The sequence below is a fragment of the Penaeus monodon genome, chromosome 38, assembly GCF_015228065.2.
Source record: "Penaeus monodon isolate SGIC_2016 chromosome 38, NSTDA_Pmon_1, whole genome shotgun sequence".
In the NCBI taxonomy this organism is placed as follows: domain Eukaryota; kingdom Metazoa; phylum Arthropoda; class Malacostraca; order Decapoda; family Penaeidae; genus Penaeus; species Penaeus monodon.
In genome coordinates this window covers 16048156-16066189 of record NC_051423.1, presented here as the reverse complement: position 1 = coordinate 16066189, position 18034 = coordinate 16048156, and positions in this window count along the sequence as shown.

Genomic DNA, 18034 nt, shown 5'->3' with positions numbered 1-18034 from the left:
CTATGGACCCTACCCCTACAGGATGGGACCTCCTGGTGACTCCACAGTAGAGTTGCAAAGAGGCCCATCATCTGCATACTCATTCACCACAGTCCAACGAAGTGTCACAAGGCTATGTGTGGGATGTTTGTAATCCTTCTTCTCGGCACGCATCATTCATAATGGAACACGACCCTAGGGAGCACGGCGGAACCCATTTTGAAGTCTATTGTATTACAATTAAATCTTCAAACCTACCTCCTCAAAAACCCACTCTCCTTCCTAGGTCAAACTTGGTGTGTCGACGGGGATCAGCAATAACAGATAAATCTGTCGAGGAAGGCTCTCAAGGGGACAATATACTTGAGGATCTGGAATTTGAATGGGAAGATGACGACTTTGACAACTTCTATGGAGTACAGGACTTTGGTTATGACAATGACTTCTGTGTGGACTACCGTGGACTTAACGCAGTAACCAAATGTGACGCAAACCCTGCCCCATATTAGTGAGATGATAGATGAGATGGGGCCTATGAATATATTCACTACTATGGATGCAAGAGCAGCCTACTGGAGTGTTGAAGTGGAGGAGTCAGACAGACCAAAGACTGCCTTCTCTGAAGGCTACCACTTTTTCCAGTTCAGGAGGCTCCCCATTGGATTGTCCACAGCACCAACAACGTTCCAGCGAATGATGAATCTTGTCCTGTCATCTATGTTGGGATGTCATACACTTGCTTATTTGGATGTTGTGATTGTATATTTAGCCAAAGCTTCTCAACAACATCTTAAAGATCTTGATGAAACCTTGCAATTGTTATCTTTGGCGGGTCTGAAGCTGAACCTCCAAAAGTGCCAATTCGCTGCTACAACCATAGACTTCCTAGGTTTTACAATCTCCCCAGAGGGTGTCTCGCCAAACCACGAGGTGCTGGCCATCCCCAAGACGTCACCGTGAGAGAAGTCCGCCATTTCTTGGGTGCTGCTGGCTTCTTTAAAAGCATAACCTGGGTTATGCAACCATAGTGTGACCTATACATCTCCTCTTAAAAAAGGGACAAGCATGGAATTGGGTTCCTGAACAGCAAGCTGCCTTCAGTACATTCAAAGAGAAGCTCACCTCCGTACCCATCCTGCACCCGCCTTGACTTTTACTCAAAAGGGTTCGAACTTTATACAGATGTGTCCACCATAGCTCTGAGGGCGTGCCTGATCCAGAGAGATGATCTTCAATTCCCACATGCCATAGCCTATTACAGCAGGAAATTGCGTGATCCCGAAACTCGATACCCCACATTTGACCTGGAAGCCTTAGCTGTCATGGAAGGTGTTCATGTATTCGATTCTACCTTACAGGCGCCACCTCTAGTTACACAGATCACTGCCACTTGTTATGTATTCTCAGAATCCAAATCTCCTAGGTTTATCGCTTTGCCCATGACCTATTTCCCTTTTTAATTTCACCATCTGCTACAAGAAGGCCTGCAAACTGTATTCCTGATTTTCTCTTCGACAGGTTGCCAGTTGACCATTATGAACTCTCCCTGAAAAGCTGGCGAACAACAGGAGCTACCCCACTGGCTGACATTCAGTTCTTAATTTTGGTGGGGCACCCTAAGAGAAACTCCCACTACCCTTGAGTGACTTTTTAGATGAAAATGGAGTACTGTCCGGTTGAAACACTGTCAGACTGGATTTGTTACCAGCTGTGGTGCCTGAACCTCAGAACTGCTTTCTTTAAAGTATCACTCCTCCTCTTGCATACCCTCCAAGTGTACATCGGATATTTCAGAATGCCAGGTCCATGTCTTATTGGCCAAACTTGCTGAGGGATGCCTGTCAATATGGAGAAGGTTGTGTGGCCTGTCATCAATCTCGAGGCAATGCAAAAGGTTCCCATGGAGACACCCCATTAGCAAAAGTTTCCTTGGGAAGTCTGTCTAGGGAAATATCATGAATGTTGGTCCTAATGTCCGGTTCGCTGGGCCTCTGTCCATTTTCACCAGAATCTTTATTCAGGGAACTCACCAAGTTAATGCATGCCACAAATCACTACAGGGTTTTGGGACATCATCTAAAAGGCAACGGCATGAGGGAAAACCCTGAACCAACCGTGTCGTTAAGTCAGCCCTTACCTGCCCTTGTTAACAATCGCCAAGGAGTATGGCACAATTTGTTTTCCTAAAACTCCAATTGCAGATTAATTCAGCTATTCATCAACACTACTGGAGAAACACCTCTTTATCTGCTTACCGGCCGACCGCCTTCAGGAGGCTCGTCGTGTGGCTATGGATTGCTCGAAGGGAAAGCCGCCCAAATACGGTAAATATAACACCGCGCAGAAAGTGAGTTTCTGCCTGCGAATGCCCCCTGTGTGGCACTTCGACTTTCGGAATCGCATGGGAGGTCTTCCTCCCCTTACTGGAAAATGCCGCACCCTGCTCGCGTCCTTGAAGCGTCTGGGACCTCTCCTTGAGATCCAGAGTCGCAACTGAAGTCCAGATAAGGTTAATCTGAATCACTTGAAACGCTATTTGCCACCAAATTTGACATTTCATATGCTGATGAACCCCTAACTCATTGACCCTTGGAATGTATGTTTCACCAAAGAGGGGGCTACACTTCCAGTTGTCACTCCAGATACACACATGTATCACCTGCGCGTGATTCACGTAGTTCACCCCATCTCGTTTTCTTTTATTTTTCGCAATTTATTTTTCTGTTAATTATATTTGTTAGCTTTAGTGTTTTCTACTTAAATGTATTATTTTGTATTTTAATTCGTTTTGTATTATAAAGGTATGTTTTCCATATATAAATATATAATATATTATTATATATATATATATATATAATATATTATATCTATATATAATATTTTTTTTTTTTTTTTTTTTTTTTTTTTTTTTTTTTTTTTTTTTTTTTCTTCTCTTCTTTTTCTTTTCGATTTCTCAGTCCCTGACGTGATACTGATTTTTGAACAATCATCATTTTGAATAAATTTCTTTAATTATGTTTTTAACTTCTACTAATGACTTTTTTAAATCATCTTATTTTTATTATTTTATTTTATTAATGAAAGTTTTATAAATTCCCTCAATAATGATTTTGATATTTTTATGTGGAATTAATAATTTTAAGAATAATATGTATTTTATTTGATTTTATTTATGAGAAAAATGGTTCTATATGTTGTGCGTCCCCGAGTTTATGCAGTTCCCAGGTAGGAACAAATAAACAATGTCAACTGGAACTTTGTTTGTGTCACATCCCCTCTCTCTGCAAAGTACACTCAAGGTTGTACTGGCTTTTTTTACTTGCCTAGGATTGCAAAATGCCGGACGTGTTAGCTAAACATAAATGAAGGCAATTAAAATAATACTTTAAATAGATGAATTTGAAAAAACGTAAATGTTAAACCAGTGATACTCACTTTAAATACCAGTTCTTTTTTCCCTTTTCTTTTATCATTCTTAGTCTTTTAAGTATAATATATATAATATATTATTATATATATTTTATATATATATCTTATATTTAAAATATATTTATATATATAAAATATATATCAAAATATATATATGTGTTTTTGTGTGTATAAAAAGTAACGTATTCCAGAAATTTTACTGCTGAGTGTTTCCCTTTTGTTTATTGTTTTTTTTTTTTTTACTGAAATTTTTTACTGTAAACCCCTCTACTACTTTCTTTTCACTAATCTTTTTACTGATCTACTGACCATTTACTCTTCTTTTACCCATACCTTAAAACCCTACTTTTTACTACACTTTACTGATCTTTTTACTGAAATTATCGGTATTATGTTTTTTTTTTCTGTTCGTTATTTTACCCTTGTTCCCCAGTGTTTTACTTGTTTCTTATTTTCTACCACACGCTTCTTCTGCGCCTACCGCTCGTGCAAATTCACTATTGGGAATTGCTCTGCTATCACTACTGCTCATGCTACCACTACTGCTCGTGCTACCCCCTACTGCTACGTATACTACCGGTATAGCCCATTGCTCGTGCTACCACTACTGCTATGGCTACTACTACCAAATAAATGCATTGCTTGTATACGGTACTACTATTGCTATGTCACTACAGTGGAAGGACACTAGATAAGGCTAAATGTAGCACTGTTAGATTTTTTCAAACGAGTTATTGTCTCATTTCAAGAGGAGTGAACGGGTCCCTTTATTCCTTACCTGGTCCCTAAGCCTGTCCTGCCCCACGGGAGATTTAACTTCGGGCTCCACTTTACGGACTGGTACCTGGCCCTAAGCTAGGAGTATACCTTTCAATAATATAGATAGATAGATTTGATAATAGAAAAGATAGATAGATAGATAGATGATGATAGATAGATAGATAGATAGATATAATAGATATATAAGATAATATACACGGTAGTATATATATAATTTATATATTGTTACGCCAACGCCTCTCTGCCACACCAAACACAGGCAGGCTAGGCAGACGGCGTGTTATCCACAGGGTCGTGAACACGGAAAGCTCCAAGAGGCACCGAGCACCAAGCGTCCCAGAACACCACGAGGGGAACGCCAAGTGGCGAGGCAGGGCACGAAATAAACACACGATGACAGTCTTTCCTTTATTTACACAAGTTATTTACCCGTACACTTTTCTATAGGCACAATACGGGGGGAAACCAGCATGTCACACTGCACGATACAGCTTATAACAGGGCAACACAAAGTTATATCAGGTCCAAGGTCGACACACGCCTTACTCTGCGTCAGGTAGTCAAGGCCCAGCAAACAGTGCTCGTCCAGATCGGCCACATACACCGGCAGCCGCTGCACCGTGCTGCCCACGGCCAATACGAAGCCTCCACTGGCCCTTGAGCTGCACACAATGCCCCGTGACACCACACAGTTTCTCTGTGGGGCGTCTGGAAGTCGCATAAGTGGCCAAAATATCAGGCCGCACTAGGGTCTTCTCAGCCCCAGTGTTCCCCTGTCAGGCGGCATGGCTTCCCATCTAGTGAGCCCTCCACCTACATCGTGCTGGTTCGACGGCAGGTTACCCAAGTCGGGCCCCGGGAACCGAGGACGGCGGTTTTGCCCCCTTCTCCCGCAGTCCGAGTTTTCGCCTGTACCATTTCCTTAGCCTTAGGACATGCACTGGGATGGTGACCAACCTCCACAGTCCTTGCGCACTGCTGGAAGGCATCGAATCCGTCCGGTTTGAGAGGATTTTTTCCCTCCCTCCGACACCGACTACGTCTGTGCCCTCCCTCTCCCGCAGCCCCAACAAAAACCCTTTGGGAAAGTTCTCGGGCTCCCCCCCAAATGCTACCTTCTCCATTTTAGCCTTCTGGCCCCCGGAAAGTCAGGGCGAAGCTGAGCGCGGGCCCCTACCCTGGTTGCCCTTCAGGAAGGCCCGAACTCCAAGGCCCTCGCCACGCCCCCTTTTGGGGTTTTTGGATGGGCTCCCGAGGCCCTCTACTCCACGCATAAATCTTGATAGTTGACACCGGTTTTCAAAGACTTTGTCCTGGGGGCAAGTGCAGTCGCTCAGCCAAAAACTACCTCTGCACAGCCAACCAGGGGAAAGGAGCACATCTTCCTACACCCCTCACCAGCTTCCGCCCAAAGGGCGACACACGCCTTACTCGCGTCATTTTTCCCCCCGGGGCCCTTTCATGTTAACACATGCCCGGTATCCTTTTCAGTTAACACATGTTTGCAAAATTACAAAGACCCACGGGGTAGCACTATCCCCCCCTATCAAGCAGACGCCCCGTCGCTCTACATACCAAACCTGAAAAAAACTAAAAGAAATTTTAAAAATAAGATTAGTCCTCAGGAACAAAACAAAATTTTTTCAAACGAAAGTAACCGTAATTGAAAATCAGTTTCAGAAACACAAAAATCTTTCATCCACGCGGTTTTCTTGCTTCGCTGGGTCATTCGGAGGAGGTGTGGGGGGCGGTAGTTTTGGCGGGGCACCCAGAGGGGTATCCCCTGCTCCAAGACCTGATTCAGGTCCCCATTGACGTCGGCTGCATCCCCTCACCGTCCAACCCGTCCTCTCTCGGTCAGCATCTGCCCCCCTCTCGCCACTTGGGGCTAAGTCATCTCCTTTTTTCCCGGCCCGGAGAGTTCCTGGCCCAGGGTAACCCCCAAAGCGGTGCGCCAAATCCTCGGGAAGCAGGCAAGGGGCCCCAACCAAACCAAAACCCTCGCTCCCCGGACTCTTCGGAGCTCCACTTCCTCAAAAGTGCCCAGTTTTTAAAAAACCAGCTGGCATTTCGGCTTATGGGAAAAGTTAGTAAAACACTGTAACTACCCCCCCCTGGTCCAAAAAGGCCCCCCAAAAAACCGTAACCCCCATAGCCAGCTGAGTTTTTGGTTTGGGGCCCACAAGGCCCTCTACTCCAGCATCCCCTTTTAAATTTCGACAGGGATTCTGACCTGTCCTGGGGGGCAAAGGGCATCGCCAGCCATAACTACCTCTGCAACCCAACCACGGGAAAAGGACATCTTCACCGTGCACCCTCCCCAGTTTCCGTCCAGGTCGAAAAATGCCTTACTTGCTCAGGTATCAAGGCCCCCAAACAGTGCTCGTCCAGATGGGCCACATACACGGCAGCCACTCACTGTCTGCCACGCCAAATTTACGAGCCTCCCCTGGCCCCTTGGCTCACCAATCCTTGCCCCCACACAGTCTCTGTGGTGGTCTGGAAGTCCAAGTGGCCAACATTCGGCCGCACTGGGTCTTCCAGCCCCAAAAGGGGCCACTGCCCCGGCGGCAAGGGGTTTTTCCCATCTTTTTGAGCCCCACCTACAGTGGGTTTAAAGGGCGGGTTGCCCAATTTGGGGGCCCCGGGGAACCGAGGCGGCTGGTTTTGGCCCCCTTCTCCAGCTGTCCGAGTTTTGCCTGTATTTCCTTAGCTTAGGACATGCCCTCGGAGGGTGCCCAAACCCTGCCACACCCTTGCGCATGGGAAGGCATCAAATCCGTCCGGTTGAGGGGATGTTTTTCTCCGCTCCCCCCGACCCCGACTACTCGTGCCCACTCTCCGCAGCCCCCAAAAAAACCCCTTGGAAAAGTTTCGGTCCCCTTTCCTCAAGCTACCTTCTCCATTTAGCCTTCGGGCCCCCGAATCAGGGGGGGCTGAGCAGCGGCCCTAGGCCATTTGTTGCCTTCAGGGGGCCCTCAAACTCCAAGGGCCCCCTCGCCAGCGCCCCTGCAGGTCCTCAGGGTGTGCCTGCTTGACAAATTTTGCAGCTGCTGGTCCTCAAAGCGTCAAAAAAAAATCGCGGGTCAGGACCACGATCACCCTTTCTGCGCGCAGGGTACGACCTCCTTACCACGCCTCCACATCCTGCCCCGTTTGGGACAGTGTCTCGCCACGCCCAAGGCCGCTTCTTCAAGTGGCCCGATTCCCCTGGGCCTGGTGGGGCCCAAAAAACGGGTTTCAAACCCTCGCCACGCGGTGAAAGAGGCATTTTTGGGATGGGGGCGTGCCCCAAATTCCACCGCGGGGCCCCTTACATGTTCCACTGCAGGGTTTTCTCTTCCTGGCCCAGCCCTCAGATCAGCATTTAAAATTGGGCGACATTGCCTCCCAGGCCACTTCCCCCGACTCAGCTGGCTTATCCCTTCCAAAGAATTCTGGAGGCCGAGGGGCTCAGGTGGAGACCGTGCCGTGAACTAACACCCCGGGGGGGAGGAAGGGGGTGAGGGGGGAACGAGGGGTGCCGGGTCCGTTTTTTTGCCGCCCCCATCCCCAAAGGGAGCGGTTCCGGGGTCCCCAGCCTTTGCACGACCATGGCTCCGCACGATGCTGCGAGGCCCGGGCTTCCTGCCACGGACCCAGAGACCCCAGTAAATTACCTCTGGCATCTTTTGCCAAACCTCGTTCCTTCTGCTTCAACTTTTACTCCCCACGTGCGCCACCTTTTTCCTTTCACTTCCCTCCCCAGGCCCTAAAACCTGCCCTTTTCAAGTCTGCACCTCCCCCATTTCACTCTTCATGCCTTGTCGGTGTTGCTGATTTCCATCTTCCGATGCAGTTGCCTGTAGCACCTAAAAAGTTGGCGAACTGTTCCCTCCCTTTCCTTGCTGCATCTCGACGGAGGTGCGCCTGCTCGCGTCCCCTGTTGCCTCTTTTCTGCCCTTTGTGCCATTTCCTCCCTCATACCGCCGCATGGCATGATCAGGCCCATCTGGCTGGGTTTCCCCTCACTCGTCCCTCCTCATTAGCCTCCTCTTCTTTGGTGCCGCCATCTTTGGCGAAAAATGAAAAAATCGGGCGTCTCACAAATCAAATTCACAAATCCCCCTCCTAAAACCATTTTTTTTACTTCCCCACCACCTCGTCTCTCTTTCCACCAACACAAGGGAGGGTAGGCAATGGCGTCTATTCACGGGTCGTGAAAACTGAAAAAGCTCCAAGAGGCACCGAGCACCAAGCGTCCCAGAACACCAAGGGGAAACGCCCGTGGCAAGGCGGGGACAAAAAAATACAAAATACGTCTTTCCTTATTTACACAAGTTTTTTTACCCGTACACTTTTCTAAAGGCACAAAAACAGGGGAACCAGCATTCACACGATACGCTTTTTAACAGGGCAACCCAAAAATTTTTCGTCACAAAGGGACAAGGGTCTCACAGGAGCAGCACCCCCCATCGTTGCTTTTTCCTCCGCTCCTCCGCTCCAGCCAGTTTGCGATGTTTGCCCCGGGCCCTTCATGTTAACACATGCCCAAGTCATTCTTTTCATGTTAACACATGTTTCCAGAGAAAAGACCCCTGGGGTAGAAAAATATATATATATATATATTTTTATATAAATAAATATATAATATATATATATATATATTTATATATTAAAATATATTATATTATATAAATAAAATATAATATGAAAACAGTATATATAACATATAAATAATATATATATATATTATAATATAAATATATATATTATATATATTATGTATTTTTAAAAAGTTTTCATATTTAAATAATTAAATTTATAAAATTTTATATATAATAATATATATAATAAAACATTAATATAAAATTATAAAAATTATATAAATATATATATAAATTATTATATGTATATATAATGTTTTTATTATATATATATAAATAATAATAATTTTTAATTTAAAATATATTTAAAAATTTTATTATAAATTATATTTATATTAATAATAAAGTCTAAAATGTTTTTTATTATATTTTTTTTTCTATTATATATATAAATTTTTTTAAAATATAATAAATTTTATTTTCTAATATTTATATATTATAATATATATAATATATATATTTTCTACGCCAGTGGTCTTTGTCTCTGTGGAAACTTGTTAACTGAAAAGTGACTTGGGGATGGTTAACATGAAGGGGCCTGGGGAAACATGACGCAAATGGCTGTGGCGGGGGGCGGAGGAACAAAACCCCGTGGGTTGGGGCTGCTCCTGTGAAGCCTCTGTGTGCCTTGGACTGATAAACTTTGTGTTGCCCTGTTAAAGCTTTTTGTGTGAATGCTGTTTCCCCCGTATTGTGCCCTTAAAAAATGACGGGGAAATCTTGTGTAAATAAAGGAAAAACTGTCATTTTGTATTTTTTTTGTGCCCTGCCTTCCACGTGGGTTCCCTCCCGGTTTCTGGGACGCTGTGGTGTCGGGGGCCTCTTGGGGCGTTCATGTTAAAGACCCTGTGAATAGCCCCGCCATCTCCCCCTCCTTGTTTGGTGGCAGAGAGACGAGGGGTCGGGTACAAAAAGGGGGTTGGAGTGGGATTTGTGATTTGATTGTGAGACGCGCCCCTTTATCAGTCGTCCAAGATGGGGGCGCCCCTGAGGGGGAGGAGGGGTATGACTGAGGCCCGGCACAGTGAGGGAAGCCCAGCCGATGGACCTGATCACGCCATGCTGGTCGGTATGAGGGAGGAAATGGGACAAAGGGGGAAGAGCAGGCAACCCGGGCACGCGGCAGGGGCCCATCTCGCGAATGCAGGGAAGGAAGGGAGGGAACGTTCTGCCAAATTTTGAGGTGTGAGCAAACCTTTCATGGAAAAATGGAAACTCAGCATACCCGCAAGGCATGAAAGTAACGATGGGGGAGGTGAGACTCTGAAGGGCAAGGGTTTAGGGCCCGAGGGGGGGAAGTGAAGGGGAAAAGGGGGCGTCCGTGGTATAACTTTCAAGCAGGAAGGCCGACGAGGTTCTGGCAACGATGCCAAGTGCAGATTTTATGGGGGCTGTGGGGTTCCGGGGGGAAGCCCCCGGGCCTCGCAGCATGTGTCGGGGCCAGGGTCGCTGCAGAAGGGTGGGGACCCCTCGGAACCCCTCCCCTTTTTATAGGTTTGGGGGAAAAATCGGACCCGGTCAACCCCCCTCGTTCCCTCCCTCACCCCTTCCCCCCCCCCCGGGGGTGTTAGTTTACGGCACGCTTCTCCACCCGCCAGCCCCCCCGGGCCCCCAGACTTCTGTGAAGCATAAGCCGCTGGTACGACGGGGAAAGGGGGCCTGGGGGCATAGTCGCCCAATTTGAAATGTAGCTCTGCCCAGGGCTGAGCCAGGAAGAGAAGGGCCCCGCACTGGAAAAAGTGCTAAGGGGCCCCGCGGTGGGAAATGTTGGGATCTGCCGCCATCCCAACATGCCCCTTTACACCAGCGGGCAGAGGGTTTTAAACGCCGTTTTGGGCACCACCACCAGGCCGGGGATTCGGGCCCACTTTAAGAAGCGGGCTCGTGAGCGTGGGGAGACACTGTCCCACTGGCCGGATTTGGGGGCGTGGTAAGGAGGCTAAACCCTGCAGCTGCAGAAAATACGTGGTCCTGACCGCGATTTCTTTGTTGACGCTTGCAGGACCCGCAGCTGCAAATCTACTCAAAGGGCCCCCCTGAGGCCGCAGGTGGCGCTGGCGAGGGGGCCCTTTGGGGTTCGAGGGCCCTTTCCCGAAAGCAAAAAATGGCCTAGGGCCAGCTGCTCACCCCGCCATGATTCCGGGGGGAGAAGGGGTAAAGTGGAGAAGGTAGCATTGAGGAAGGTGAGCCCAGAACTTTCCAAAGGGTTTGTGTTGGGGTGCGGAGAGGTAGGGGACAGACGTAGTCGTGTCGGAGGGGGCGGAGAAAAACATCCCTCAACCGACGGATTTTTTGGGGCCTTTTCCCGCAGTGCTGCAAGGCCCGGGCCGGATGGTCACCACCGGGCATGTCCTAAGGGTAAGGAATCCCGGCGGAAAAATCGACGCTGGGGAAAGGGGGGCCAAAAACCCACCGTCCCCCGGTTTTCCCCGGCCCCCAATTGGGGCAAACCGCCGTTGAACCACCCATTAGGTGGAGGGCTCAATAGATTGGGAAACCATGCCCCCCTGACAGTGGACACTGGGCTGAGAAGACCCTATGCGGCTGTATGTTTGGGCCCTATGCATTCCAGCACCCCAGAGATGGTGGTTTTCACAGGGGTTGTGTGCACCAAGGGGCCGGGGGGCTCGTATTTGGGGTGGACAGCACAGTGCAGTGGCTCCGGTGTATGGGGCCGATTGGGCGAGCACGTTTCGGGCCTTGATACCGACGCAGAGTAAGGGTTCGCCTTTTGGGCGGAAGCTGGTGAGGGGCACGGGGAAGTTGCCCCTGTTCCAGGGGCTGTGCGAGGGAGTTTTGGCTGAGCGACTGCACCCTTGCCCCCCCGGGAAAATCAGAATCGGGGTGACTATCAAATGATGCGTGGGGTAAGGGCCTTTTGGAGCCCATCCAAAAACCCGCAGCTGGGTGATGGTGGCGTTGGCGGGGCCCTTTTTGGACCCGGGGGGGGGTTTAGTTCATGTTGGTAGCAAAATTCTCCGATAAAGGCCCAAAGGCCAGTGGGCAAAGCTGGGCACTTTTGGGAAGTTTACGTCCCCAAGAGTCTCGGGGAGCGAGGATTTTTGGGTGGGGCCGTTTCCTGCTTCCTGAGGGTTTTGGCCCCGCACCACTGTGGCTTACCATGGGAGGAAGCCCACTCCTGGAGCCTGGTGAAAAAAGGAGATGAGTTAGCCCCCCGTAGTGGGGATGAGACGTGGCAATTGCCCCAGATAGGCGGTGGGTTTGCGGGAGGCGTGCAGCGACGCAAAGGTGACCAGAACGGTCTTGGGCAGGAGATCCCCCCTGGGTCCACTCCAAAAACCGCCGCCCACACCTCCTCCAGAATGGACCCCGCGAGAGCGAAGAAGCCGCGCTGGATAAAGATTTTTTTTTTTCTGAAATGATTTTTTATTCGGTTCTTTCGTTTGAAAAGATTTTTTTTTGTTCTGAGGGCAATCTTTTTAAAATTTCGTAGTTTTTTTCAGTTTTGGGACAAGCAGAGGGGGCGTCTGCTTGATAGGGGGGGATAGTGCTACGCCAGTGGGTCTTTGTATCTGTGCGAAACATGTGTTAACATGAAAAGGATGACCTGGGCATGTGTTAACATGAAAGGACCTGGGAAAACATGACGCAGAGTAAGGCGTGTGTCGACCTTGGACGGAAGCTGGTGAGGGTGTACGGTGAAGATGTGCTCCTGCTTCCAGTGGTTGGCTGTGCAGAGGTAGTTATGGCTGAGCGACTGCACCTTGCCCCCAGGACAAAGTCTAGAATCCGGTGTCAACTATCAAGAGTGATGCGTGGAGTAGAGGGCCTCGTGGAGCCCATCCAAAACCTACAGGTGGCGCTGGCGAGGGCCTTGGAGTTCGAGGCCTTCCTGAAGGCAACCAGTGGCCTAGGGCCAGCTGCTCAGCTTCGCCATGACTTCCGGGCCAGAAGGCTAAAGTGAGAAGTACATTGAGAAGGTGACCCGGAAAAACTTTCCAATGTTTTGTGTTGGGGCTGCGGAGAGGTAGGGCACAGACGTTAGTCGGTGTCGGGGGAGCGGAGACACATCCTCTCAACCGGACGGATTTGATGCCTTCCAGCAGTGCTGCAAGGACTGTGGCAGTATGGTCACCATCCAGTGCTGTTTCCTAAAGGCTAAGGAAGTGGTACAGGCGGAAACTCGGACCCTGCTGGAGAAGGGGCCCAAAACCCAGCCGTCCCGGTTCCCGGGCCCCGACTTTGGGTAACCTTTCCGTCGAACCAGCACGATGTAGGTGGAAAGGGCTCAATAGATGGGAAGCCATGCCGCCTGACAGTGGAATTGGGGCTGAGAAGACCCTAGTGCGGGCCTGTATTTTTGGCCACTATGCGACTTCCAACCACCACAGAGACTGTGTGGTGTCACGGGGAAATTGTGTGCAGCCAAGGGGGCCCAGTGGAGGCTCGTATTGGCGTGGGCAGCACGGTGCAGCGGCTGCCGGTGTATGTGGCCGATCTGGACGAGCACTGTTTGCTGGGCCTTGACTACCTGACGCAGAGTAAGGCGTGTGTCGACCTTGGACCTGATATAACTTTGTGTTGCCCTGTTATAAGCTGTATCGTGCAGTGTGACATGCTGGTTTCCCCCTGTATTGTGCCTATAGAAAAGTGTACGGGTAAATAACTTATGTAAAAAAAAGGAAGACTGTCATCGTGTGTTTATTTCGTGCCTGCCTCGCCACTTGGCGGTTTTTCCCCTCGTGGTGTTCTGGGACGCCTGTGGTGCTCGTGCCTCTTGGAGCTTTTCCGTGGGTTTACGACCCCTGTGGATAACACGCCGTCTGCCTAGCCCGCCTTGTTTGGTGGCAGAGAGGCGGTTGGCGTAACAATATTTTATATAATATTTTATTTCATAAAACGTGTATATATATCTATATCTATATCTCATCTTTTATCTATCTATCTATCTATCTATCTATCTATCTATCTATCTATCTATCTATCTATCTATCTATCTATATATTGTAAGGTATACTCCTAGCTTAGGGCCAGGTACCAGTCCGTAAAGGGGAGCCCGAAGTTAAATCTCCCGTGGGGCAGGAGAGGCTTAGGGACCAGGTAAGGAATAAAGGACCCGTTCACTCCTCTTGAAATGAGACAATAACTCGTTTGAAAAAATCTAACAGTGCTACATTTATCCTTATCTAGTGTCCTTCCACTGTAGTGACAGTAGCAATAGTAGTAGCCGTACTACAAGCAATGGCAGTAGTGGTAGTAGTAGCCATAGCAGTAGTGGTAGCACGAGCAATAGCTATACTGGTAGTAGTAGCCATAGCAGTAGTGGTAGCACGAGCAGTAGTGGTAGCATGAGCAGTAGTGATAGCACGAGCAATTGCAATAGTGATAGTAGCACGAGCGGTAGGCGCAGAAGCGTGTGGTAGAAATAAAGAAACAAGGTAAAACACTCGGGAACAAGGGTAAAATAACGAACAGAAAAAATAAATATAATACCGATAACTCAGTAAAAAGATCAGTAAAAGTGTAGTAAAAGTATGGTTAAGGTATGGTAAAAGAAGAGTAAATGGTCAGTAGATCAGTAAAAAGATTAGTGAAAGAAAGTATAGTAGAGGGTACAGTAAATATTCAGTAAAAAAAATAAAACAATAAACAAAAGGGAAACACTCAGCAGTAAAAGTCTGGAATACGTTACTTTATACACACACACACATATATTATAATATGAATTATATATATATATATATTATATATATATATATATATATATATATATATATATATATATATACTTAAAAGACTAAGAATGATAAAAGAAAAGGGAAAAAAGAACTGGTATTTAAAGTGAGTATCACTGGTTTAACATTTACGTTTTTTCAAATTCATCTATTTAAAGTATTATTTTAATTGCCTTCATTTATGTTTAGCTAACACGTCCGGCATTTTCCAATCCTAGGCAAGTAAAAAAAGCCAGTACAACCTTGAGTGTACTTTGCAGAGAGAGGGGATGTGACACAAACAAAGTTCCAGTTGACATTGTTTATTTGTTCCGTACCTGGGAACTGCATAAACTCGTGACGTCACAACATATAGAACCATTTTTCTCATAAATAAAATCAAATAAAATACATATTATTCTTAAAATTATTAATTCCACATAAAAATATCAAAATCATTATTGAGGGAATTTATAAAACTTTCATTAATAAAATAAAATAATAAAATAAGATGATTAAATAAGTCATTAGTAGAAGGTTAAAACATTAATTAAAGAATTTATTCAAAATGATGATTGTTCAAAAACTCAGTATCACGTCAGGGACTGAGAAATCGAAAAGAAGAAGAAGAAGAAGAAAAAAAAAAAAAAAAAAAAAAAAAAAAAAAAAAAAAAAAAAAAATATATATATATATATATATATATTATATATATATATATATATATATATATATATATATATATGGGTAAAACATGACCTTTCATAATACAAAACGAATTAAAATACAAAATAGATACATGTGAAGTAGAAACACTAAAGCTAACAAATATAATTAACAGAAATAAAAGCGAAAAATAAAAGAAAACGAGATGGGGGTGAACTACGTGAATCACGCGCAGGTGATACAGGTGTGTATGTGGAGTGACAACTGGAGTGCTACGCCCCCTCTTGGTGAACAGTACATTCCAAGGGTCAACTGAGTTAGGGGGTTCATCAGCATATGAAATGTCATTTGGTGGGCAGTAGCGTTTCAAGTGATTCAGATTAACCTTCATCTGGACTTCAGTTGCGACGTCCTGGATCTCAAAGGAGACCGGTCCCAGACGCTTCAGGACGCGAGCAGGGTCGCGTCATTTTCCAGTAAGGGGAGGAAGACCTCCCATGCGATTCCGATGTTCGAAGTACCACACCAGGGGACATTCGCCAGGCAGAAACTCCACTTTCTTGCCGCGGTCGTTATATTTACCGTATGTTTGGCGTGCTTCCTTCGAGGCATCCATAGCCACACGACGAGCCTCCTGAAGGCGTGTCGGCCGGTAAGCAGATAAAGAGGCTGTTCTCCAGTAGTGTGATGAATAGCTGAATTAATCTGCAAGTGGAGTTCAGGAACAAATTGGTGCCATACTCTTGGGCGATTGTTCACAAGGGCAGTAAGGGCTGACTTAACGACACGGTTGGTCAGTTCCATCATGCCGTTTGCCTGTAGATGATGTCAAATCATGTAGTGATTTGTGGCATGCATTAACTTGGTGAGTTCCCTGAATAGATTGCTGGTGAACTGGACAGAGCCCAGCGAACCGGTACATTAGGACCAACATCCATGATATCCATAGACAGACTTCCCAAGGGAAACTGTGCTAATGGGGTGTCTGCCATGGGAACCTGTGCATTGCCTCGAGATTGATGACAGGCCACACAACCTTCTCCATATTGACAGGCATCCCTCAGCAAGTTTGGCCAATAAGACATGGACCTGGCATTCTGAAATATCCGATGTACACTTGGATGTGATGCAAGAGGAGGTAGGTGATACTTTGAAAGCAGAGTTCTTGAGGCTTTCAGGCACCACCAGCTGGTAACAAATCCAGTCTGACAAGTGTTTCAACCGGTACAGTACTCCATCTTTCATCTCAAAGTCACTCAAGGGTAGTGGGAGTTTCTTCTTAGGTAGTGTCCCATCCATTAAGTAACATTGAATGTCAGCCAGTTGAGGGTCAGCTCCTTGTTGTTCTGCCAGCTTTTCAGGGGAGAGTTCAGTAATGGTCAACTTGGCAACCTGTCGAGAGAGCAAATCAGGAATACAGTTTGCAGGCCCTTCCTTGTAGCAGATGGTGAAATTATAAAAGGATAGGTCATGGGCAAAGCGAGTCATCCTAGGAGATTTGGATTTCTGGAGAATACATATACAAGTGGGCAGTGATCTGTGTATACTATGAGGTGGCGCATGTAGAGGTAGGAATCGAATACATGAACACCATCCATGACAGCTAAGGCTTCCAGGTCAAATGTGGGGTATCGAGTTTCGGGATCACGCAATTTCCTGCTGTAATAGGCTATGGCATGTGGGAATTGAAGATCATCTCTCTGGATCAGGCACGCCCTCAGAGCTATGGTGGACACATCTGTATAAAGTTCGAGCCCTTGAGTGAAGTCAGGCTGATGCAGGATGGGTACTGAGGTGAGCTTCTCTTTGAAGGTACTGAAGGCAGCTTGCTGTTCAGGAACCCAATTCCATGCTTGTCCCTTTTTTAAGAGATGTATAGGTCACACTATGGTTGCATAACCCAGGATATGTTTTCTAAAGAAGCCAGCAGCACCCAAGAAACGGCGGACTTCTCTCACGGTGACGTCTTGGGGATGGCCAGCACCTCGTGGTTTGGCGAGACACCCTCTGGGGAGATTGTAAAACCCAGGAAGTCTATGGTTGTAGCAGCGAATTGGCACTTTTGGAGGTTCAGCTTCAGACCCGCCAAAGATAACAATTGCAAGGTTTCATCAAGATCTTTAAGATGTTGTGAGAAGCTTTGGCTATATACAATCACATCATCCAAATAAGCAAGTGTATGACATCCCAACATAGATGACAGGACAAGATTCATCATTCGCTGTAACGTTGTTGGTGCTGTGGACAATCCCAAAGGGGAGCCTCCTGAACTGGAAAAAGTGGTAGCCTTCAGAGAAGGCAGTCTTTGGTCTGTCTGACTCCTCCACTTCAACACTCCAGTAGGCTGCTCTTGTATCCATAGTAGTGAATATATTCATAGGCCCCATATCATCTATCATCTCACTAATATGGGGCAGTGGGTAGGCGTCACATTTGGTTACTGCGTTAAGTCCACGGTAGTCCACACAGAAGTCATTGTCATAACCAAAGTCCTGTACTCCATAGAAGTTGTCAAAGTCATCATCTTCCCATTCAAATTCCAGATCCTCAAGTATATTGTCCCCTTGAGAGCCTTCCTCGACAGGATTATTGCTGATCCCGGCGACAAGTTTGACAGGTGGGTTTTGAGGAGGTAGGTTTGAAGATTTAATTGTATAAATAGCTTCAATGGATTCCGCCGTGCCTAGGCGTGTTCCATTATGAAGGATGAGTGGCCGAGAAGAAGGATTCACAGCCCACACATAGCTGTGACGTTCGTTGACTGTGGTGATGGAGTATGGCAAGATAGGCCTCTCAATGGGGGGGAGTACCCGGGGTGTCACCATCGGTAGGTCCCGTATGTGCAAACGCCCATGCAGGGG